General features: G+C 37.5%; 1 protein-coding gene and 1 pseudogene across 3 annotated transcripts in view; one reads left to right on the top strand and one right to left on the bottom strand.

Annotated features, from left to right (window-relative positions):
• SLC2A13 (solute carrier family 2 member 13) overlaps positions 1-24,487 on the top strand; it is a 470,241-nt gene that overhangs the window by 149,679 nt on the left and 296,075 nt on the right. The gene's annotated exons all lie outside the window — the stretch shown is intronic.
• On the bottom strand, positions 7,337-8,151 carry LOC308625157 (small ribosomal subunit protein eS1-like; annotated as a pseudogene). The gene has a single exon. The product of its transcript is annotated as a small ribosomal subunit protein eS1-like (transcript).

Consider the following 24,487-nt stretch of genomic DNA (forward strand, 5'->3'; position numbering starts at 1 on the left):
AAAAGGACAGATAAAACCTTGTTATTTGGCTATAAAGTTGCCAGTAATAAATTTGGGTGGAGAGAATTTCCATTTAAAATTGAAATTATCAATGCAATACACAGTCTGTTGTTTAATAAAATTAGCTATTTAAATTTTTCTTTGAGAGAAGATAATTTAGAAGCATGCTATATCAATTACATATATTTCTGGAGGGATTGATACATGATCTATAAAGGATGTCAGAAATCTCACATTCATGCCTTTTTGGATGGTCCTAGATATCAGTTACTTTGTCAATTAGCACATTCTTTCTGTTGAAGAAGGGAAAGAATGGGGGAAGGTAGAGTTTTGTTAAAAGTAACAAGTTGCTTTTCAGAAAGAAATTCTTTGATTTAAAAAATTTACATTGGTATATAGTTATAACAATACCTGCCATTCATTGTTTTCTATATCACAGTAATTCTATTTTATTTTTTCACTCAACCACATAAAAAGGTAAAGCATAAAGCCAAGCACATGGACTGAACTCATATGCCCAGGTTTTTAATTCTGATTCTGCCGCTTAAAAACAAATTATTTGATCTCTCTGTAAGGTTATGTCAATTTTCTTAACACATAGTACTTTTAAAAGTTCTGTCTTTACCTTAAAAACTATTAAGGCAATAGATACCCAAAGCTTTTTAAAAATCAAATAATCCTAAAGATTTATAATGCAAAAAAATGACAGTGCCCAAACTTTGTTACCTCTCATCATCCTTCTACAGAGTAAACACTTTACTCTCTTAGAGTATGTTCACCCTCAAATGTAAAGAAATATGTTTATATCAACTTTTATTTCTTGAGTCCTCCTTTTGGGTAAAGTGGCCACTTCAACAATATTAATTCTTCCAGTCCAAGAGCACAGGATATCTTTTTGTTTTTTGTATCATTTTCCATTTTCTTCATCAGTGTTTTAGAGATTTCAGGGTATAGGTCTTTCACCTCCTTGGTTAAGTTGATTTCTAGGTATATTATTCTTTTTGGTGCAGTTTTAAGCGGGATATTTTTAACTTTCTCTTTCTGCTAGTTCATTATTAGTGTATAGCATGACAACAGATTTCTGTATATTAATCTTGTATCCTGCTGCCTTGCTGAATTCATTTATCCTAATAATTTTTGAGTGAAGACTTTAGGGTTCTCTATATAAAGTATCATGACATCTGCAAATAGTGACAGTTTTACCTGTTTCCTTCAAATTTGGATACCTTGGGCTTCCCTGGTGGCACAGTGGTTGAGAATCTGCCTGCTAATGCAGGGGACACGGGTTCGAGCCCTGGTCTGGGAGGATCCCACATGCCGCGGAGCAACTAGGCCCGTGAGCCACGACTACTGAGCCTGCGCGTCTGGAGCCTGTGCTCCGCAACAAGAGGCCGCGATAGTGAGAGGCCCGCGCACCGTGATGAAGAGTGGCCCCCGCTTGCCACAACTAGAGAAAGCCCTCGCACAGAAATGAAGACGCAACACAGCAAAAATAAATAAATTAATTAATAAAGCAGTACTTTCCAGTAGAAATCTAATGCAAGCCACATGTGTAATTTAAACAATTTTAGTAGCCTTACTAAAAAAAAAAAAAAAAAAAATTTGGATACCTTTCTTTTTTTCTTCTTTCTGTGTTTGGCTACAGATTTATCAATTTTGTTTATCTTTTCAAAGAAAATCAAATCTTGGTTTCATGGATTTTTAAAAATTGTTTTTTAAATCTCTATTTTATTTCCTCTCTGATCTTTATTATTTTCTTCTTTCTGCTGACTTTTATTTTGTTTTTCTTCCTTCTGATTATTTTAGGTGGTAGGTTAGATTCTTTATTTGAGATTTTTCTTGTTTCTTGAGGAAGGCCTATATCACTATGAACTTCCCTATTAAAACTTTTTACTGAATCCATAGATTTTGGAAAGTTATGTTTCCATTTTCATTTGTCTCAAAGTATTTTCTGATTTCCTCTTTGATTTCATCATCAGTAGTATACTGTTTAGTGTACATATTTGTTCTTTTCCCATAGTTCTTTCTGTAGTTGATCTCTAGTTTCATACCACTGTGGTAGGAAAATAAATGCTTGGTATAATTTTTCTCCTTGTAAATTTGTTGAGGCTTGTTTTATGGCCTAGTATATGAACTATCCTGGAGAAAGTTCCATGTGCACTTGAAAAGAATGTATATTTTACTGTTTTGGGGGGTAATGTTCATTAGATATTTAAGTCCAGCTGGTCTTTTGTGTCATTTAAGATTACTGTTGCCTTATTGATTTTCTATCTGGATGATATGTCCAGTGATGTCAGTGGGGCGTTAAAGTGCCCTACTATTATTGTGTTGTCAATTTCTCTCTTTATGTCTGTTAGTATTTGTTTTACACATTTAGGTGCTCCTGTATTGGGTGCATATATTTTAATGCCCTTCTTTGTTATAGCCTTGTTTTAAAGTCTTTTTTGTCTGATACAAGTGTGGCTACCCCTACTTTCTTGTTTCCATTTGCATGAAATATCTTTCCATCCCCTTCACTTTCAGTCTGTGTGTGTCTTTAGCCCTGAAGTGAGTCTCTTGTGGGCAGCAGTTTGAAGGGTCTTTTTTTTTTTTAATCAAATCAGCTGCCCTATGTCTTGATTGGAGCATTTAGTCCGTTGACATTTAAAGTAATTATTGATAGGTATGTACTTATGGCCACTTTATTCCTTGTTTTCCAGTTGTTTTTATAGTTCTTCTCTGTTCATGTCTTCTTTTTATTTCTCCTCTTGTGGTTTGGTGATTTTCTTTAGTAGTAAGCTTGGGTTCCTTTCTTTTTGTTTTTTTGTGGTTACCATGGGGTTCATATATCTTGACCTTTAATTATATCTGCTTGATCTAAACTGATTGTCATACATTCAGACACATTATAAAAGATCTATATTTTTTACTCCCCTCTCCCACATTTTGTGTTTTTGGTGTCATATTTTACATCTTCATTCTTATCACTTTACTGTTTATTGTAGTTACAGTTGCTTTTACAATTTTTTGTCTTTTAATATATGTACTGGCTTATTTAAGTGATCCTCAGTCCTTACTATATATTTGCCTTTCTTATTGGAATTGTCCCTTTCCTGTAGATTCTTACTACTTTTCCATTTAGAGAAGACCCTTCAACATTTCTTTTATGGTAGGTTTAGTATTGCTGAATTCTTTTAGTTTTTCCTTGTTGGAGAAATTCTTTATCTCCTTCTATTCTAAATGATAGTCCTGCTGTGTAGAGTATGCTAGGTTGCATTTTTTTTCCCATTCAGCACTTTGAATATATGATGCCATGCCCTTCCGACCTGAAAAGTATTTGCAGAGAAATCAGTGTATAGCCTTATGGGGATTCCTTTGTATATGACTCTCTGTTTTTCTCTTGCTGCCTTTAGAATTCTCTCTATCTTTAACTTTTGACATTTTAATTATGATATGTCTTGGTGTGCGTGTTTGGGACCTTCAGCTTGTTTGGGATCCTCTGTGTTTCCTGTACATGGCTAATTGTTTCCTTCTTTAGGTTTGGGAAGTTTTCAGCCATAATTTCTTCAAATACATTTCTGATACCCTTCTCTCTCTTCTCCTTTTGGAACTCCTATCATGTGACTGTTTGCACATTTGCTGTTATCCCTGAGATCTCATATGTTGCACTTGTTTTTTTTTCCTTTGCCTTTCTGTCTGCTGTTCTGATTGGGTGATTTCTGTTATTCTATCTTCCAGATCACTTGTGTGTTCCCCTGTGTCATTTAGTCTGCTCTTGATTGCTTTTAGAGTTTTCCTATCTCAGATATTGAATTACTTATTTTTGGTTGGGTCTTTTTATATCTTATAGTCCTTTGTTAAAATGATCTGTGTTTAAAACAATTCTCTTCCCTAATTCAGTTAACATTTTTTATTACCAATGTTTTGAATTCTTTATCTGGTAAATTGTTTATTTCTGTTTCATAACTTATGTTTCTCTTACTCTTTAATTTGACTTTCTTTTTTAACTTAAGTTTCTCTGTCTCTATGATTTTAGTTGAAACAACTACGTATTGTGATCTTGAAGGGGTGTTCATTTGTGGGAGCATCCCTATGCAGACTGCATGTACCCAGTGACTTTGGTGGGAGGTCTGCATTTGATGTGGACACAATCCTGTCTTTCCTCAGCATGTGCTGGCATCTATCACCTTGGTAGGTGGTGAGGCTGGAGATAAGGGAGCTAGCTAGAGCCTGCTCATGGTGTGAGGCAGGACTTCCTATCTGCTCAGTGGCCATCACTACCCTGTCAGGAGTGGTGCTTGTTTCCAATTTGCTGGAGTGGAAGCCCTGAGGGTCTGGTTCAAGCTAACTGTGTGCCCTTTAAGTGTGTTTTTCCTTCTCCCTACACTGGGACTTTGCCTCAAAGGAGGGGAGTGCTGAAGCAAGTGGGGCTTGTGTGCTTACAAAGGTCCAATGCCTTGCCTGTGCAGATGTCTGTGGTTCCACTCAGATGCAGCCCACGATGGTGTCTTTTCCCCTGTTGTGGCTGCCCCAGATCTAGTGCTAGGCTGTGACCTGGAGTGGGTGGGGCTCAGACTGGGGAGCCTGGTGAGGAGGCAACAGTTAGGACAGACCTCTCTCTGCCCTAACTGGGTGCAAGCCAGCACTCCTCACAAGTGGAATCTAGGCTTCTCCAGCCTTTCTATATGTCCCAGCAGTTCTCCAAGCTGTCAAGGGTGTTTGTCTCCTCTGCATAGGACCCCAGGACTGGGAAGCCCAGTCTGTGGTTCCATCAACTCACTCCTCAGTGTGAGTGTCTGCCTATATTATCTCCCCTTTCTTTTGAGTCCCCTCCCAGGGGCACAGGTCCCGATCTGATGCTTTTCTTCCTGTCATACCCGATTACATGTGTATCTTTCTTATAGCCTTGGTTGTACAGGAGTCCTTCTGCCAGTTTCCAGTTAGTTTTCCATGAGAATTATTCCACATGTAGATTTTTTTTTTTTTTTTTTTTTTTTTTGCGGTACGTGGGCCTCTCACTGCTGCGGCCCCCTCTGCCGCGGAGCACAGGCTCCAGACACACAGGCTCAGCGGCCACGGCTCATGGGCCCAGCCGCTCTGCGGCCTGCGGGACCCCCCTAGACCGGGGCACGAACTCGCGTCCCCTGCATCAGCAGGCGGACCCCCAACCACTGCGCCACCAGGAAAGCCCGTAGATGTATTTTTGATGTGTTTGTTGGGGCAAGTAAGCTTCTTGTCCTCTTACTCTGCCATCGTGCTCTCTCAGTCTAAACCTCACTATTCATATTTTGTTGGTTTTACTTAATGTCCTTTTTTTCTGTTCCAGGATCCTATCCATGATACCACATTACATTTAGCTATCATGTCACCTTAGGCTCTTTTGGACTGTGAATTTCTCAGACCTTTCTTGATTTTGTTGACCCTCAGATATGAGGGATATTGGTCATATATTTTGTAGAAAGTCCCTTAACTGGGATTTATCTGAGTTTTTCCTCATGGTTAGACAGACTGTGGGCTTTTGGAAGGAAGACCATAAAGATAAAGCGCCATTTTCATAACATCATAACAAGAGTGCATACTATCAACATGACTCGTCACTGCTGATGTATGGTGCAGTTACTCTTCTCCCCTTCCATCCCCCAACCTTCTCTACTGTACTCTTTGAAAAAACCTCACAGCATAGCCCTCACTCAAAGTTTGGACGTTATCTTCACCTCTTTGAGGACAGGTATCTACATAATTTTTTTGGAATTTTTTCACATGGGAGATTTGTTTCTTTTTCTCCATCTATTTATTTATTCATCACATATACATAACTGTGGACCCATAGATATTTACTTTATACTTTGGGTTATAATCCAATATATTTTGCTGCATAAATTATTCACCCTTCGCCTTTGCCCGCTCTATTAGTTAGCCCTTATATTTTGCTGCATAAATTATTCAGCCTTCACCTTTGCCAGCTCTTTTAGTTGGCCCTTATGTCCCTCTGATCTACTACTGTCATTATTTTTGTTTTTAGCATTTCCTTAATTTCTGACTCAACTCCAGTTGGAGAACAGTATTAGAAACCAAGGTCTGGCACTTGCTGTGCTCATTGCCATGTAAGTATTATTGCTTTTAGGCCTGCTCAGCTGAGAGCAAGGAAATATATGTGCATATACAATTCCAGGTAGATATACATATCTATAAATATTTCTGTATGTAACCATGTATATCTATATTAGGCTAAACCTGAGTTTGTACTGATATTTCTAAATAGTAATGGTAATAATGGTAATGTACATGGAATGAGAACAAAGGGGAGAAGTGACATGACACCTGAGAAAGAGAAGAGGATGAAGATGGTTAGCACAAAAATACTAGAATTAATGATCTAACCCTAGTTTCTGTCTGTTTCTGTCTCTGTCTTTCTGAAAGGCAATTTTGAGAATTTATACATTTAGGAAGTTTTTTTTAAATATACTTAATTTAATTAAAATATTGTAAAATAAGGAAGGCCAATATTTGTGATGAGTTGCTTCTAAAGCTTGTGTATTGAACAACTACTACAAGGAATTCTACTCTTTTTTTAAACTTTTTTTTTCTTTTTTGTATGGAACTATATTGAAATCCAGGGAGAGACAAATAGGCTATGAAGGGAGAAGGAGAAAAGAAAGCATAGATAGATTGAGAGGTTGATCATTTCATGGAATAATATTGCCACCTCATGGACTTTCAGGATCTCTACTAAAGTATTTTCCAGTTTAATATTTATGAATGAAGATAAGATGTCTTCATCATGTTCTTGTATGGAGATAGACCAGGTTTGAGTAAGAGCTCTTTCCCTTATTGCCTAGGTAAACTTGGCAATGAGAATAGCAATAGCTACCTTGCTGAAGTGAGGGTTAAATAAAATGAAGTATGTAGAGAACTGAGCACATTGATTGGCATAAAATAGAGAATTATTAAATGTAATTTCCAGCTTGACTTGTATGTTGAATGCCATTGAAAGGTCCAGGGTTTTTCACCATTTCCCTAATATGTCTTTGGGAAGCTGGATTAATTCTAAGACTTGGATATGACTTAGATCTAGCAAGCATATGTGCTTCAAACTTATTATCTGCTCTGTTAGAAAAAAAAATAGACATTTGATTCAATGTTCAGTTTTACCTCATATTAAGTAAGTTTTATATATGAGAAACTAAGTTTATAGAGAGCTCAACCGTGGGATTATTTTAAATAATGAGTTCCCATTTTTGATTTGAAATTATTTGAGTTGCTCTACAAACTTGGAATTATAAATTTGGTCACATCATTATTTATTTTTTTTTTTTGCAAATAAAGTTTTTATTTGTCACCATTAAAAGACTGAATTTTAAAGAGATTCTTGGACTGATGGCTCATATCTTTCAGCTTGGTCAACTTTAACACCCATCTCATCCCCCATAACTTTTCTAGAACCACTACCTTCACAGTGAAGCTCCATGAGTTTTCTCAATTCAAATTGAGCTTCTTCAGCATTTTTACTTTGCTAATGACTACATCATGGCGGTGGTAGTGGGGATTAAGTAGATTAGCCTTTTCCATATCTTTTCCAGTGCTATCTGGAATCACTTTGTTGACCGCTTCTTTCAAGTCATTTGTCTGCACCTTCCAGCTCATGATTTCCATCTTCATCTGGATTTGGTGGACCTGTTGATGGTGACCATAAAAGATCTTCTCAATCTGATTTTTGTGGGTTTTTTTAGTAAAACCAATGCAGAAGAGAAAAAGCAAATAACCATCAGTAGTCTTGACATCAACATGAGCTTCATTCATATCTACTATGTTTTTGATCATGGAGCACATCTTGTCATGAGTAAGATTCATGCTATGGAAATTAGTCAGGTAGTTTTTGAACATTCTCAGTAATTAGGTTGAATTTTCTAAGTGCAAATTCTTCATTCTGCAATTAGTAAATCTCACTTCAGAAACCCTTGAGGCCACCAGATCACTTTTGGTTCCTTGAGTTCTTGTGACTAGTGTTTTCCCAATATTTCTTATATCAAACATAGCTGGTGCTTTCACACCATAGCAGTTTTTCTTAGAAAATGGATTGACCTTTCTTCTTGGCTCCCTTTTTGCCACTTTTCATAAGATGCTTGTTTTTGCCAACCAGCAGGTGTTGCTCAGAGAGCCAAAAGAGCACATCATTTAAATTTATTCTTTAAGTTGAATCACTGAAACCCTTAACTGTCTTATTGAAAGAAATCTATCATCACCTTAATCACATTTGGAAGTTCTGTTTACCATGTAATGTAACAAAAAAGATAATAGATGATAGATATAAGATAAAGAAGGCTGTATGTATGAAGATTCCAGGGATTAAGGTGTGGGAATCTTTTGTAGGGGGGCACATGCCTCTGGTACCACACCAGGTTACAGCTCTTTTTGGTTCACATGCTCAGGCTCTCCTGTTGCCTTACAAATCACAATTGCTGGTACAGAGGCAGATTTTGATTCTGCAGCAGCCATACATTCAGCTGTATTGAGCCTTTTTTCCCCGCAAGCTCTCAAATCTTGATGTGGGGCACAGGTCACTAGCCTAGGTGCTTCTTTCCTCAGTGTATATATTTTTATTTCAGAGATCTTGTTTCACATCCCTGCCAATAAGCTATTGTAAGGGGGCCTCCTGGTCTGCTGTGAAAACACGTTCCTAACGTCACCACTCTGGGAGCTGAGGAATTATAGATTTGGTGCATTTCTTAAAGTAAAATCCCAACACTTATTCTCTTTTGGGAAGATTCACATTTTTATATCAAACGTTAAGGCATATCAGGGATTTGGGATGTTGTTTAGCCCTTTCAAAATTCACCTTAGTGAATTTTGGGAGTCTTAGTGGGAGTCTTAGAATTAGCTACCCCACTGTACAGTGTGCCCAAGGCTTAGACTTAAGGATTCAATAACCCTTATAGGTATTTTCCTACTTTGGAAAGGGCAACTTTGACTTTTAAGTTTTGTTCTTACTGTCAGCTCCCATTCAGTTTTTGGTTAACTGATGTTTTCATCTCTCTCTTCCTTGGTCCTAGAAGATATCCATTACTTTCTTAGGAAGCTAACACTGCAATATCAATAACAAATATTGATATGAGAAATTGCAGAATGAATGGATTCTAACTTGTATTAAGTAGGTCGCCATCTTTGAAGAACAATTTCAGAATCTGTAATATGAGACATAGAAACAGAAATATCTTTAACTCCAATATCCACATTCCAGAAAGCCATTTCACCTGATGGTGTAACTAGTGATTTTCGTTATGTTAGCCTGAAATTGTTCATTGTAAAGCGGTCTTCTGAGATGTTTTATAGGTATAGTTAATTGTGTTTTCATCATCAGAAGAGTCTAAAACAGTGTCCTCTGGTAATTGTAATTCATTAGTAATGACTCATTTTATGTTGCCAATGGGTTACTACTCGTAAATAATAAGATAGCTTTTTTTTTTTTTTGCCTTACACGGGCCTCTCACTGTTGTGGCCTCTCCCATTGTGGAGCACAGGCTATGGACGCACAGGCTCAGCGGCCATGGCTCACAGGCCCAGCCACTCCGCGGCATGTGAGATCTTCCCGGACCAGGGCACGAACCCGTGTCCCCTGCATCGGCAGGCGGACTCTCAACCACTGCGCCACCAGGGAAGCCCCGATAGCATTTTTTTTATACATCTTTATTGGAGTATAATTGCTTGACAATGGTGTGTTAGTTTCTGCTTTATAACAAAGTGAATCAGTTATACATATACATGTGTCCCCATATCTCTTCCTTCTTGCATCTCCCTCCCTCCCACCCTCCCTATCCCACTCCTCTAGGCGGTCACAAAGCACCGAGCTTATCTCCCTGTGCTATGCGGCTGCTTCCCACTAGCTATCTATTTTACATTTGGTAGTGTATATATGTCCATGCTACTCTCTCACTTTGTCCCAGCTTACCCTTCCCTCTCCCCGTATCCTCAAGTCCATTCTCCAGTAGGTCTGTGTCTTTATTCTTAATAAAACCTTACTAGAATTGCCTGTGAGACTGACAGTAAAAGATGTTATTAAGAGCTGTCAGATTTAGAGTTCTTTGAACTAGTATCAGAGATTCACTCATTAAAAAAGCAGTAGAGGGGCTTCGCTGGTGGCACAGTGGTTGAGAGTCTGCCTGCCGATGCAGGGGACACGGGTTCGTGCCCCGGTCTGGGAAGATCCCACATGCCACGGAGTGGCTGGGCCTGTGAGCCATGACCGCTGAGCCTGTGCGTCCGGAGCCTGTGCTCCGCAGCAGGAGAGGACACAACAGTGAGAGTCTCGCGTACTGCAAAAAAAAAAAAAAAAAAAAAAAAAGCAGTAGAATTACTGTTGACACTTGAACAACATGGGTTTGAACTGAGCAGGTGGATTTATATGAGGATACATTTCAATGGTAAATACTACAGTACTGCATGGTTCGTGGTTCGTTGAATCCACAGATACAGAGGAACCAAGGATATATCGAGCTGATTATAAGTTATATGCAGATTAACCTCAGTGTTGTTCAAGGATCAACTGTACTTGTTTTTAAAATATAATGTGCCCTCTGGGCAATTTCCAGATAAAATACTCTCATATATGAAGTGCTAAAAGAGCAAATAATTTGATTTGTAAGTCACAAACAAGTTAACTGCTTTAAATACTTTTTTTTTGGAGTAAAGGGAGGTATAAATAAATCAATAACAAAAAGAAGCTATAACACTTTTTGCTACAAGGAATTAAAAATTTCCAACTTTCTTTGCTTAGCAGTTACAAAAAGCCTCCAGAAAGTTTATGCTTGAAATTGCTAACATATATTTACTTTTTTGATGATGCCATACCATATTAAGAGCCTTCATGATTTGTATGATTGGGTACCTAATAAAAATGTCAACTGTTTATTTGTATTTAACAACTATTTTCAAGTATTCTAACTGAAAATAAATTTAATAAGGGAGACTCATTCCACAAACTTGTGGTTTATTTAGTGTGAAATGAATGTTTGTGAGTATTGGTTAGTAAAATGGAGTAAGGCAAATAAATGGCTATGATTCCATACATTGTTTCATTTTAGATTGTTTAGATTGTTCAAAATAATGCTTTTCTCTGAAAATATCTTATTTTGATGAAATAATATGAACTGAAGGTGGATGAGTGAATAAATGTGAACAAGAGGATTACAGACTAGGTACTTTAAATTATCTAGTAAAAATGTAAATGTTTTTGTTTGTTTTGCTTTACTTTTTGTTTTTAAGTATGGTTTATTGAAAAACAGCATTCAGTTTATATAATAAATAAACTTTGGAAATACGTTATTTCTACCTATATATTGTAGTATTTACTGAATTTAAAGTCTATATAAAGACATGAACCTAGCTCTAACCTCAAAATAGATAGAAAAATGCAAAAATATTGAGCCTCATTAACAATTATACATGTTACATCTCTAGTCTCAGAAACAACCTTGTTTAGTGCAGCGTAATGATTGAATTTTATCTTAATAAATGCATCTTAATGAACTATGGACATTGAAACATTCCTTTGGATCAGATCAGTGCTCCATATACCAGTTAATTTTTAAAAAGTTTTTGGACTCAAAAATTATATTCATTCATTCATTTTTTAAAAGACAATAATATGACAAAAGTATCTATCCCTGGGTTTCCTACCCTCCTACTCCAGTTCTTCCTCAGTCCCAGAATTGGACCCTGACTGGGCCTCACAGGCCTCTCAAATGTATGCAGCAACATTGAGGGACATGTCCTCAATGGATGTGTTGTAGAAGTTCTCTATGTCCTAAGAGGTCCTCTTCTTCTGTCCCTATGTTGATAGCCACACCCTTAGCCGAAAATGTGCACCGTGACTGATTCTGTGGATATAGCTTTTCCACAGAAAACTAAAGCAGGCTGCTTTCATCATGGTTGATGATGAAAGCAGCCTGCTGCACATCAGTGCCTCTGGTCCATGTCAAGAAAGACGACAACTTCAGTATGTGGATGTGAATGGGGGACTAGGCATATATGTAGGCAGTCATAAGTCAAAAAAAGAAATCACTTTACCCTCACAGACCTTGGGCATACCAGATATTATCCTGAGTTGCTATGTTTCTGGGAGCTTGGGGAGCACTAGCTGGCCCATTGGAGAGGGGAATCACCTTGGAAGAACGTACTGTGTAATATATCTGAATGATCAAATGAATATTTTGTGTGAAAGGACAGTAATGTTCTTGCATGGGCATTATTGGAAGATTACTAACATAATATTCCATCCACAACTTTATGTAATTCTTTCATAAGTGCTTATCAGGATCATGTTTCTTTTATTGATAATCTACTGAGTCACTTAGCCACAGGAGTTAAATAAGAACCAGGGTCTCTCTAAATGATGTTTTATCACTTTCTTTTGTTATTTATATTTGCTTTTATGTATTTCTGAAATTCTCTTTAAATTTTTGTGTGTATGTGTGTAATAAGGTAGATATGAAAAATTAAAATGTCACTGTGTAAAAAATGCTAACAGCCAGGGAAAAGGGGGGGAAACATTATCACTTATTACATTTATGATGCTCATTTGATGAAAATGTATACTTGTTTTGAAGAAGTGCAGCTTTTCTTATTATTGAAACAGGAAGTCTGATTTGTTCTACTGACTCTTATGGAGGAGACCTTGCTATGTAGTAGGACAACTGATCAGTCTTTTTTTTTTTTTTAACACCTTTATTGGAGTATAATTGCTTTGCAATAGTGTGTTAGTTTCTGCTTTATAGCAAAGTGAATCAGCTATACATATACATATATCCCCATATCCCCTCCCTCTTGTGTCTTCCTCCCACCCTCCTTATCCCACCCCTCTAGGTGGTCACAAAGCACTGAGCTGATCTCCCTGTGCTATGCAGCTGCTTCACACTTGCTATCTGTTTTGCATTTGGTAGTGTATATAAGTCCATGCCACTCTCTCACTTCGTCCCAGCTTACCATTACCCCTCCCTGTGTCCTCAAGTCCCTTCTCTACGTCTGCATCTTTATTCCTGTCCTGCCCCTAGGTTCTTCAGAACCATTTTTTTTTTTTAGATTCCATATATATGTGTTAGCATACGGTATTTATTTTTCTCTTTTTGACTTACTTCACTCAGTATAACAGTCTCTGGGTCCATCCACCTCATTACAAACAACTCAATTTCATTTCTTTTTATGGCTGAATAATATTCCATTGTATACCTGTGCCACATCTTCTTTATCCATTCATCTGTTGATGGACACTTAGGTTGCTTCCATGTCCTGGCTATTGTAAATAGAGCTGCAGTGAACATTCTGGTACATGACTCTTTTTGAATTATGGTTTTCTTTGGGTATATGCCCATAGTCAGATTGCTGGGTCATATGGTAGTTCTATTTTTAGTCTTTAAGGAACCTAAATACTGTTCTCCATAGTGGCTGTATCAATGAACATTCCCACCAACAGTGCCAGAGGGTTCCCTTTTCTCCACACCCTCTCCAGCATTTAATATTTTTAGATTTTTTGATGGTGGCCATTCTGAACGATGTGAGGTGATACCTCATTGTAGTTTTGATTTGCATTTCTCTAATGATTAGTGATGTTGAGCATCCTTTCATGTGTTTTTTGGCAATCTGCATATATTCTTTGGAGAAATGTCTATTTAAGTCTTCTGCCCATTTTTGGATTGGGTTGTTTGTTTTTTTTGATATTGAGCTGCACGAGCTGCTTGTAAATTTTGGAGATTAATCCTTTGTCAGTTGCTTCATTTGCAAATATTTTCTCCCATTCTGAGGATTGTCTTTTCATCTTCTTTATGTTTTCCTTTGCTGTGCAAAAGCTTTTAAGTTTCATTTGGTCCCATTTGTTTATTTTTGTTATTATTTCCATTTCTCTAGCAGGTGGGTCAAAAATGATCTTTCTGTGATGTATGTCATAGAGGGTTCTGCCTATGTTTTCCTCTAAGAGTTTTATAGTGTCTGGCCTTACATTTAGGTCTTTAATCCATTTTGAGTTTATTTTTGTGTATGGTGTTAGGGAGTGTTCTAATTTCATTCTTTTACATGTAGCTGTCCAGTTTTCCCAGCACCACTTATTGAAGAGGCTGTCTTTTCTCTATTGTATACTTTTGCCTCCTTTATCAAAAATAAGGTTAACCATATGTGTGTGGATTTCTCTCTGGACTTTCTATCCTGCTCCATTGATCTATATTTCTGTTTTTGTGTCAATACCATACTGTCTTGATTACTGTAGCTTTGTAGTATAGTCTGAAGTCAGGGAGCCTGATTGCTCCAGCTCTGTTTTTCTTTCTCGAGATTGCTTTGGCTCTTCAGGGTCTTTTGTGTTTCCATACAAATTGTGAAATTTTTTGTTCTAGTTCTGTGAAAAATACCATTGGTAATTTGAAAGGGATTGCATTGAACCTATAGATTGCTTTGGGTAGTATAGTCATTTTCACAATGTTGATTCTTCCAATGCAAGAACATGGTATATCTCTCCATCTGTTTGTATCATCTTTAATTTCTTTTATCAGTGTCTTATAGTTTTCTGAATACAGGTCTTTTTTCCCCTTAGGTAGGTTTATTCCTAGGTATTTTATTCTTTTTGTTTGGAATGGTATATGGGAGTGTTTCCTTAATTTCTCTTTCAGATTTTTCATCATTAGTGTACAGGAACACAAGAGATTTCTGTGCATTAATTTTGTATCCTGCAACTTTACCAGATTCATGGATTAGCTCTAGTAGTTTTCTGGTAGCATCTTTAGGATTCTCTATGTATAGTATCATGTCATCTGCAAACAGTGACAATTTTACTTCTTTTCCAATTTGTATTCCTTTTTTTTCTTTTTGCTCTCTGATTGCTGTGGCTAAAACTTCCAAACCTATGTTGAATAATAGTGGTGAGAGTGGGGCTTCCCTGGTGGCGCAGTGGTTGAGAGTCTGCCTGCCGATGCAGGGGACATGGGTTCATTCCCCGGTCCAGGAAGATCCCACATGCTGCGGAGCAGCTAGGCCCGTGAGCCATGGCCGCTGAGCCTGTGCGTCCGGAGCCTGTGCTCCACAACGGGAGAGGCCGCAACAGTGAGAGTCTCGCGTACCGCAAAAAAAAAAAAAAAAAACCATTTATATATATGTATATATATATATGTGTATGTGTATATATATATATATATATATATATATATATATATATATATATATAGTGGTGAGAGTGGACAACCTTGTCTTGTTCCTGACCTTAGAAGAAATGGTTTCAGTTTTTCACCATTGAGAACGATGTTGGCTGTGGGTTTATCATATATGGCCTTTATGTTGAGGTAAGTTCCCTCTATGCCTACTTTCTGGAGGGTTTTTATCATAAATGTGTGTTGAATTTTCTCGAAAGCTTATTTGGCATCTAGTGAGATGATCATATGGTTTTTCTCTTCAATTTGTTAATATGGTGTGGCACATTGATTAATTTGCATATATTGGAGAATCCTTGCATTTCTGGAATAAACCCCACTTGATCATGGTGTGTGATCCTTTTAATGTGATTTTGGATTCCGTTTGCTAGTAATTTGTTGAGTATTTTTTGCATTTATATTCATCAGTGATATTGGCCTGTAGTTTTCTTTGTGACATCTTTGTCTGGTTTGGTATCAGGGTGATGGTGGCCTCATAGAATGAGTTTGGGAGTGTTCCTCCCTCTGCTATATTTTGGAATAGTTTGAGAAGGATAGGTGTTAGCTCTTTCTAAGTGTTTGATAGAATTCGCCTGTCAAGCCATCTTGTGCTGGGCTTTTGTTTGTTGGAAGATTTTTAATACCTGTCTCAATTTCAGTGCTTGTTATTGGTCTGTTCATATTTTCTATTCCTTCCTGGTTCAGTCTCAGAAGGTTGTGCTTTTTTAAGCATTTCTCCATTTGTTCCAGCTTGTCCATTTTATTGGCATATAGTTGCTTGTAGTAATCTCTTATGATCTTTTGTATTTCTGCAGTGTCAGTTGTTACTTCTCCTTTTTCATTTCTAATTCTATTGATTTGAGTCTTCTCCCTCTTTTTCGTGATGAGTCTGGATAATGGTTTATCAATTTTGTTTATCTTCTCAAAGAACCAGCTTTTAGTTTTATTGATCTGTGCTATTGTTTCTTTCATTTCTTTTTCATTTATTTCTGATCTGATCTTTATGATTTCTTTCCTTCTGCTAACTTTGGAGTTTTTTTGTTCTTCTTTCTCTAATTGTTTTAGGTATAAAGTTAGGTTGTTTATTTGACATGTTTCTTGTTTCTTCAGGTAGGATTGTATTGCTATAAACTTCCTTCTTAGAACTGCTTTTGCTGCATCCCATAGATTTTGGGTCGTTATGTTTTCACTGTCATTTGTGTCTAGGTTTTTAAAAAATTTCCTCTATGATTCCTTCAGTGATCTCCTGGTTATTATGTAGTGTATTGTTTAGCCTCCATGTGTTTATATTTTTTAGAGTTCTTTTCCTGTTATTGATATCTAGTCTCATAGTGTTGTGGTCAGGAAAGATACTTGATACGATTTCAGTTTTCTTAAATTTACCAAGGCTTGATTTTTGACCCAAGACATGATGGAGAATATTCCATGAGCCCTTGAGAAGAAAGTGTATTCTGTTGCTTTTGGATGGAATGTCCTATAAATATCAATTAAGTCCATCTTGCTTAATGGATCATTCAAAGCTTGTGTTTCCTTATTTATTTGCATTTTGGATGATCTGTCCATTGGTGAAAGTGGGGTGTTAAAGTCCCCTACTATGATTGTGTTACTGTTGATTTCCCCTTTTATGGCTGTTAGCATTTGCCTTATGTATTGAGGTGCTCCTATTTTGGGTGCATAAATATTTACAATTGTTATATCTTCTTGGATTGTCCCTTGATAATTATGTAATATCCTTCTTTGTCTCTTGTAATAGTCTTTATTTTAAGGTCTATTTTGTCTGATAATGAGAATTGCTACTCCAGCTTTCTTTTGATTTCCATTTGCATGGAATATCTTTTTCCATCCTCTCACTTTCAGTCTATATGTGTCCCTAGGTCTGAAGTGGGTATCTTGTAGACAGCATATCTACGAGTCTTGTTTTTGTATCCATTCAACCAGTCTATATTTTTTGGTTGTAGCATGTAATCCATTTACATCTAAGGTAGTTATTAGTATGTATGTTCCTATTACCATTTTCTTAATTGTTTTGGGTTTGTTAATGTAGGTCTTTTCCTTCTCTTGAGTTTCCTGCCTAGAGAAGTTCCTTTAGCATTTGTTATAAAGCTGGTTTGGTCATGCTGAATTCTCTTAGCTTTTGCTTCTCTGTAAAGGCTTTAATTTCTCTGTCAAATCTGAATGAGATCCTTGCTCGGTAGAGTAATCTTAGTTGTAGGTTTTTCCCTTTCATCTCTTAAGATATATATTGCCACTCCCTTCTGGCTTGCAGAGTTTCTGCTGAAAGGTCAGCTGTTAACCTTATGGGGATTCCCTTGTGTGTTATTTGTTGTTTTTCCCTTGATGCTTTTAATATTTTTTTCTTTGTATTTAATTATTGATAGTTTGATTAATATGTGTCTTGGCATGTTTCTTCTTGGATTTATCCTGTATGGGACTCTCTGTGCTTCCTGGACTTGATTGACTATTTCCCATATTAGGGAAGTTTTCAACTCTAATCTCTTCACATATTTTGTCAGTCCCTTTCTTTTTCTCTTCTTCTTCTGGGACCCCTATAATTCGAATGTTGGTGCGTTTTATTTTGTCCAAGAGTTCCCTGAGACTGTCCTCAATTCTTTTCATTCTTTTTTCTTTATTCTGCTCTACAGTAGTTATTTCCACTCTTTTATCTTCCAGGTCACTTATCCATTCTTCTGCCTCAGTTAATCTGCTCTTGATTCCTTCTAGAGAAATTTTAATCTCATTTATTGTGTTGTTCATCATTTTTTGTTTGCTCTTTAATTCTTCTAGGTCCTTGTTAAACGTTTCTTGTATTTTCTCCATTTTATTTCCAAGATTTCTTTACTATCATTACTCTGAATTCTTTTTGAGGTAGACTGCCTATTTCCTCTTCATTTGTTTGGTCTGGTAGGGTTTTACCTTGCTCCTTCATCTGCTTTGTGTTTCTCTGTCTTCTCATTTTGCTTAGGTTACTATGTTTGGGGTCTCCTTTTCTCAGGCTGCAGGTTCATAGTTCCCGTTGTTTTTGGTCCTGCCCCCAGTGCCTGAGATTCATTCAGTGGGTTGTGTAGGCTTCCTGGTGGAGGGGAGTAGTGCCTGTGTTCTGGTAGATGAGGCTGGATCTTGTCTTCCTGGTGGGAAGTTCCATGTCTGGTGGTGTGTTTTGGGGTGTCTGTGACCTGATTATGATTTTAGGCACCCTCTGTGCCAGTGGGCGGGTTTGTGTTCCTTTCTTGCTAGTTGTTTGGCATAGGGTGTCCAGCGTTGTAGCTTGCTGTTCATTGAGTGGAGCTGGGTCTTAGCATTGAGATGGAGATCTGTGGGAGAGCTTTCACCGTTTGATATTATGTGGAGACAGGAGGTCTCTGGCGGACCAATGGTCTGAACTCAGTTGTCTCATCTCAGAGGCCCAGGCCTGATACCTGGCTGGAGCACAAAGACCCTTTCAGCCACATGGCTCAGAAGAAAAAGGAGAAAAAAAGAAAGGAAGGAAAATACATACATAAATAAATAAAGTTATTAAAATAAAAAATAAAAATAATTTAAAATATTATTAAAAATTTAAAAAATTAGAAAATAAAAAAGAAAGAAAGAGAGAGCAACGAAACTAAAAACCAAATCCAGCAATGGTAACAAGCGCTAAGAACTATACTAAAAAAAAAAAAAAAGAAAAGTACAGACAAAATCCTGGGACAAATGGTAAAAGCAAAGCTATACAGACAAAATCACACAAAGAAGCTTACACTTACCCACTCACAAAAAGGGAAAAAGGAAAAAAAATATATATATATATGCATATATAAAGAAAAAAAGGAAGAGAGCAACATCAATAAAAAAAATCTACCAATGATAATAAACTCTAAATACTAAACTAAGATAAACATAAAACCAGGAACCAGTCAGTCGCATAGAGCGATCCCCAAGTCTACAGTTGCTCCCAAAGTCCACCGCCTGAATTTTGGGATGATTTGTTGTCTATTCAGGTATTCCACAGATGCAGGGTACATCAAGTTGACTGTGGAGATTTAATCCACTGCTCCTGAGGCTGCTGGGAGAAAGTTCCCTTTCTCTTCTTTGTTCTCACAGCTCCTGGGGTTCAGCTTTGGATTGGCCCTGCCTCTGCCTGTAGGTCTCCAGAGGTCGTCTGTTCCTGTCCAGACAGGATGGGATTAAAGCAGCAGCTGATTAGGGGGCTCTGGCTCACTCATTCTGGGGGGAGGGAGGGGTACATAATACGGGGTGAGCCTGCGGTGGCGGAGGCCAGAGTGATGTTGTAACAGCCCAAGGCATGCCATGTGTTCTCCCAGGGAAGTTGTCCTTGGATCATGGGACCCTGGCAGTGGCAGGCTGCACAGGCTTCCGGGAGGGAAGGTGTGGATAGTGACCTGTGTTTGCACACAGGCTTCTTGGTGGCTGCAGGAGCAGCCTTAGCATTTCATGCCCATCTCTGGGGTCCGCGCTGATAGCCGCGGCTCGCGCCCATCTCTGGAGCTCGTTTAGGTGGTGCTCTGAATCCCTTCTCCTCGTGCAGCCCATAACAGTGGTCTCTTGCCTCTTAGGCAGGTCCAGACTTTTTCCCGGACTCCCTCTCTGCTAGCTGTGGTGCACTAGCCTACTTCAGGCTGTGTTCACGCAGCCAACCCTAGTCCTCTCCCTAGGATCTGACCTCAGAAGCCTGAGCCTCACTTCCCAGCCCCAACCCGTCCCGGTGGGTAAGCAGACAAGCCTCTCAGGCTGGTGAGTGCTGGTAGGCGGAAATCTCTCCACTTTGCCCTCCACACTGTGTTGCTGTGCTCTCCTTCATGGCTCCAAAGCTTCCCCCCACCACCCCCTGTCTCCGCCAGTGAAGGGGCTTCCTAGTGTGTGGAAACCTTTCCTCCTTCACAGCTCCCTCCCTGAGATGCAGGTCCCATCCCTATTCTTTTGTCTCTGTTTTTCCTTTTTTCTTCTGCCCTACACAGGTACATGGGGAGTTTCTTGCCTTTTGGGAAGTCTGAGGTCTTCTGCCAGTGTTCAACAGGTGTTCTGTAGGAGGTGTTCCACATGTAGAATTATTTCTGATGTATTTGTGGGGAGGAAGGTGATCTCCACGTCTTACTCCTCTGCCATCTTGAAGGTCTCATCAACAGAGTCTTTAAAAGATTTTAACTTGAATTCTCTCTTTCATGTTATGCTTAAAGTTCATTTAAAAATAACATGTTGAGTAAAATTCTGAAGGATATACAATTCATTCATTCTTGTTTACAATTTTTTTACCAAGATGAAATTCATATACCATAAAATTCACCTTCATTTATTATTTAGATAGTATAACTATCAAAAAGTTGTGTATCTGGTCCACATAATTTTGGCCCATCAGAGTTTTACTTTTTCCCAAATAACAGAATATTACTATGTCACTGGCTTGCAAGGAGAGTGAAAACCAGCATTATGAAACCCCTTCATATGGCATTTTTGTAACTCTAGTCTATGCCGTTACTCATATTAATACCTTTTAAAATCTCTTCTGTATGTTTACCTTCCTTTGTAGACTTTGAAGTTTTCAAGTGAAGAGATTGTGTCATATTATTCTTAGAGTCTTAAGGAGCTAGGAGAGTGCCTGATTTATGGTTTATGGTTCATGACTCAACAGTTTTGTTGCATGAAAGAATAAATATTTCTTTTTTTTTAGACTTTCAGAGGAAATTCCATTATCTCATTCATTAATTTTATTAATAGTGCATACTGTTTAGAAATTTAGTTTATTTTTGTGGCTCTATATGCCCATTTCTTCTCCTGCTTTCACTTGTGATAGGCAATATCACATTATTCTTTGTGTTCAGAATCAAGACAGTAGAGTGAAATGGGTTTGAAAAGTGGGTATGAAGTAGTACCCACTTCATAGAATGGTTGTGAAGATTGAGCGATATAATGCACACAAAGCACTTAGCAGGCTAATAATAAGCCCATAATAAGTGCTCAATAAAACAAATTTTATTGTAGTTGATATTTGATAGTTGGTTTTCCCTTCATCCTAAATAAGGACATTTTCTTTGACCTAATCAAAGTCTAATTTTTCAGTAGTTCAGTTGCTGTCGTTAATTTCAGTTAGCAGGAGGAATGTTTATAGACTACTGAAAATGTGTATGGTAGATAAATAAGATTTACTAGGTTAAATTCTGCCTTGTATTATTAATTATGGAAATTCCTTTTGTTGCTTTGAACTTTTATTATGTTTACCTAGTTATTTGGCGTAATGAAATAAATTCTCAACAAAAATGCTACTTGTAAAATCTAAGATGATTGATACCTTTAAAATGTTATATTTGTTGAAGAAGTGGTCAGAATTATTTTTATTTCAGACTAAATTCATTTTGTGATGTGCAGAATTTCAAATCTAATTTTATTTATAGACTTTTACAGCCCAGTGGTGCTGAATAAAGAGCAATTTGCGAGATTGTAGTTTTGATGCCCTGAATGTCATTAAGTCCCAAGAATAAATAGTGCTGACTTAGAAGTTAGAAGACCTGCATTCTTGTTCTGATTCCCTTGGTTATTAGTTTGTGACCTTGGGCAAGTCATTTAATGTCACTCAGTTTCACTATCCTCATTTTTTCCCGCCTTCTCTACCTCACAGAGTCATTATGAGGGTGAAGTGAGAAAATGTTAGGGGATGGTAAAAACTGAAAAAATATAAGATATTATTTTTTGAGATTAGAGCTCAGGCTGAAACAGTGAAAATGTGTTTACTATCTGAGTTTTTACTCCAATTAAATTTTAGAAATATTCAGGAACTGTTTTTAATGATGTTTATAGTTCCCTTTGAAAGAAAATTTACAAAGTCATCACATAATGGCTTGTCATTTGTATCCCCTCCCCATTGTTGACTGCCAGTTTGCATTTTAGCATTGTGGTTCTTTTAGTAGAAGACCCAGCTTAAGTAAATGCCAAAGTCTGCAGTTAGGGTTGAGGAAACTTACTGAAAACAGTTGAATATACCAGTGTTTATCCTTTCAGTTTGTGAGTCCAAGAGACTTTTATTTCCTCAGCCATGTTGATATTTATGTATATTAACATAATTTCTCCTGAATGGCTATGCCCTCCCTTGTTTTTTTCTTTCTTGATAAGGACCTGGAGTTTTTGGACAATAGGGAATGCTTTGCAGCCTGTGTCTGGACCTGGTCATCTGGTTACCAGTTACCTTTCCTAGTGCTTAGGGTTCCACTGAGATCAATTAGAAGTGGAATGTTATGGACTAAAGTGTGCCTCTCCAAAATTCATGACATCCTAACCCCTACTACCTTAGAAGTGACTGTATTTGGGCAATAGGGCCTTTACAGAGGTAATTAAGATTAAATAAGGTCACATTGGTGGGTCCTAATTCACTATGGTGTCCTTACAAGAAGAGGAAGAGACACCAGGGTGCGTGTGCAGGGAGGAAAGACCATGTGAGGATGCAGTGAAAAGGCAGCATCTACAAGCCAAGAGGAGAGGCCTCTGGAGAAGCCAAAAATGCTCACACTTTGATCTTGGGCTTCCAGCCTCCAGAACTGTGAGAAAATACATATCTGTTGTTTAAGCTACTCAATCTCTGGTATTTTGTTGTGGCAGACTTGGCAAACTAATACATGGAGTCTCCCAGATCCCAGGTGCTGGAATTCCTTGCGTATATGTTGGCCACTGGGATTGTAAGAAACACCCTAAAAAGGGTGCATAACCCACATGTAAATTCAGTTTCAGTTTGAATTTGGTAGAAAGTCACAGATCCTACAGCTTGTAAGTTCATTCTCTAGAAGTGATGGCAAAGCTACTTTTAGCATGGAAAAGACAAAGAGGTCATTATTTTAGATAGTTTATTTAAAAGCTTACTTTTACATCTTTCATAGCTTGATATACTGTTCTACTTTGAAATTATGGAGGAATTAATGCAAATGACTTAAAACCTTTTTAGAGACATGCACAAGGTAAATTCTTTCTTGTGTTTTTTTGTTTTGTTTTGAATCATTGCTTTCCCATATTAGTAAATCACACCAAGTGTTTTGATGTTAATATCAATGAAACAGTCTAATTTATGTATGAAATTTTGGAAAAAACCCTACTTCATCCACTAATGATTTTTAGTTGGCTTAATTTTGATTTTCAAATACTGAGTCCTATTCACATGTCTATTCACTGAATTGGCCATTTTATAAATAAGATAACAATACTCCCTTTTCATGTACAGTGCTATACAATTTTAAAATGCTTGCACATGCATCGTCTCATCCCATCCTCCCCAAAACCTACTTATGCTAGCATTTTTCTCTTAATTTTCTGGGAAATGATTCCCAGAGAAATTAAGACACTATTTCAGAGTCACACAGTGAATTAATGGATCTCGTGTTTCCCAACTCCCCATTCAGAGCTCTTTTATTTTTCCTTAGGCCCAAGTAAACCAAGCCCCAAGGACTGAGAAATGCATTTGATGTGTATGTGAGCATATGTGTGCACATGTGCCTGTGTGTGCAGTGTGTGTGTGTGTGTATGTGTGTGTTTTCCCTTAAGTTGTTTCTAGTTGTTTCTCCTTTTTCTCCTCTGGTTATTTTGAGCCAGGTATTTTATTGTGGTAGTGGTGATGTGTGTGCTTTCTTTCTTATTCTTTTTCATTTCTTGTGTATCATGTGTGTGTGTGTGTACACAGAGGTGAATGTGCATACACGTATATATGTGTAGCAGTATCAAAATACTGCTTGAAGCAGTGAAGAGATTAGTTCTTTTTTTTTTTTTTTTTTTTTTTGAGATTAGTTCTTATCATCTGTAAGTTTGGATAGCAGGATGAGTGCAACTCCCGGCTGAAAAAAATATTTTAAGGTATCTACAGCTGTTACTTCTTATTTCAGTAGGTAATAGAATCTGTTTAAGATAGTTAAAGGGTACGACTCAAAGTCTGTTTCTCTGCAAAAACATCACCTGTAATCGTTAGCTTCCTAAGGTAGGCAACAGTTAAAGAAGGTTATATATTAGTGTTCAGAAAACGATTAAGCTAGTTCTTTGTTCCCCAGACCTAATACTGAATCCCTCTTTGACGTTTCCTAGCAACTGACTCACGTGGAGGATACAGAAGGAAAGCCATCAGGGACTTGCTCTGCATTTCTCAAACAGCATCTGAGAAATGGTACCCAGATTACATTGTTTCTCTTCATGGTTCCTACTAAAAGCATGCCTCTTACATTTATTAGCTTCTAAAAAGGATAGTCATAGAAGATGAGCATGAAAAATTGAGTAGTGATGATAAAAAACTTTCAAATTATTGGAAAGTTTCATCAGTAGTAATGTTTTAAATAGTCATTGCTATTTATGTAATCTTGAATTGATGGTTACTGGGATAAGGAGAT

The sequence above is a fragment of the Mesoplodon bidens genome (genome assembly GCF_964165515.1).
Source record: "Mesoplodon bidens genome assembly, chromosome: 11".
Classification (NCBI taxonomy): domain Eukaryota; kingdom Metazoa; phylum Chordata; class Mammalia; order Artiodactyla; family Ziphiidae; genus Mesoplodon; species Mesoplodon bidens.